General features: G+C 39.3%; 1 pseudogene; it reads right to left on the bottom strand.

The window, feature by feature from the left end:
- Positions 1 to 213: 213 nt before the first annotated feature.
- Positions 214 to 1,262, bottom strand: LOC140203709 (ubiquitin carboxyl-terminal hydrolase 35 pseudogene; annotated as a pseudogene).
- Between the last annotated feature and the right edge of the window lie 466 nt (positions 1,263 to 1,728).

Here is a 1,728-nt window from a genome sequence, read left to right as displayed (position 1 = left end):
TTGCTCAGCTTGTGATGCTGAATTATCTGCACTAGTAATCTTCACTGAAATACTCGGGTCACTTGAATGATCACATCTTTGTAGAACTTTGTTAGTAGGGATAGTAAAAGATTCCTCTCAGCAGGAAACCTTACCAGAACAACGACAAAGGATCCTAGTACCCATCCTCCCATCAAACATTCATTCGATTAACCTTTTCTATGGACCTTGAACTCATATCATATCATATCTTTTACTAGTCTTCTCTTCTTCATGTAGTCTGTCCAATAGATATCTTAAATACTCTGAACAGCTCTATTATTGATTGAGATGATGAATCTCTCGAGATTCTGGGAGAGATGGCAGGTCTCTGGCTATGCTCCAGCGTAACATTATGACTGAATTCAGAAGCCATGAAAAGAACTTGATGTCACTGTTCCTGTAGCAGGTATTGCTAAGATTTGCCAGTCCTGCTTTTCCTGTATCCAGTTTTGCAGCAAGTCTTGAGTACAAACATTCTAATGCATTTCTTTGTTACATCCAAACATTCTGATTGAGCAGCTTATTTTTCCCTCATTTGGAATTGGAAAATCCTTTTCTTGCTTGTGTGACAGATTCACACAGGCCAAGGAAGCCTGAGAACCAGAAAACCATGCAGAATACCAATTCAGACTGATGTCGTTGATGGCTAAGAGCAGAGTTGGACTCTTCTTTAGAGAGCAAGATCATTAATTTGGGAATGTAAAGTAGAAGCATATGGAATGCTTCCGATGAATGTTGGAAACTTAAAATTTCAGCACAGGTAATGCTCCTCCTCTTACAACTGGGGAAAAGAGCCTTGAAAGCATCTATTCAATTCTTGAAAGCGTGACTTCAGTCAAAATATTGAACATTTTCACAGCTGTCAAACATTTCAGTAAGCCAATAATCCACTTATTAGCTCATAGCCATGAAACCCAATCAATCAGATTGGTCTAAGCAGTCACCATCTCTACATCAATGATGCAATCATCATTCTCCAAGTTTTGAATGACCCCATCCACGATTTTCGATGGCACATACTGGACCACAGTGGCCAATACACTTGATGGCCCATCAAGTACATCCACATCCATTTCAAAATGTGTATCACTCATTGGAATGAACTTTGTAGACAACTCAGGCATGGCTATGCACTGTTGACTGTCATGAGACCTGTGGGCTCTGTGGCAAGCCATCAAGTACTGGGCTGCTAGGTTTCTCGAGCACCTGTTTTTACTAATTGTTGTCTTAACTAGAGTCATTAAGTCCTTGTGCTTTCTGTTTAATCTTGTCAATTAATTGTGACTGGACAGGTTTCCTGCATGTTATAATTATTTAATGGGAACTCTCATGTAGTGTTTCCAGCAGAGTCTTTGTGTGTTTATGGAGAATATTTTGTCTTGCAGCATCACTCAGTTATGCATCTGATGCTCTGTTACTGTTCCTATGTGTTTCTGTTTCCATCTTTTCATGCAAAGTCTGCTATTCCTCCACACCTGGGTCCAGTCCTACCAGTGTATATGGTGACATTTTACTGTTGAGAGGTTTTTTTACTGCTTCTGAAATGTGTCTTACAAGAAGATGCTTCATAGAGTTTGTATGACAAAGCAACATCATAGCATCCAAAATTCCATCCATGTCTTTTCAATCCTGTTTTCTTCAAACACCTCAATCACACCAAGGTTCCTATAAAACAAATATTCAATTTTCTCTATGCCTTCCATGGAA

This window comes from Mobula birostris, chromosome 10 (genome assembly GCF_030028105.1).
Source record: "Mobula birostris isolate sMobBir1 chromosome 10, sMobBir1.hap1, whole genome shotgun sequence".
Classification (NCBI taxonomy): Eukaryota; Metazoa; Chordata; class Chondrichthyes; order Myliobatiformes; family Myliobatidae; genus Mobula; species Mobula birostris.
Note: the sequence above shows the minus strand (reverse complement) of the source record. Positions and strands in the feature narration are given on the sequence as shown.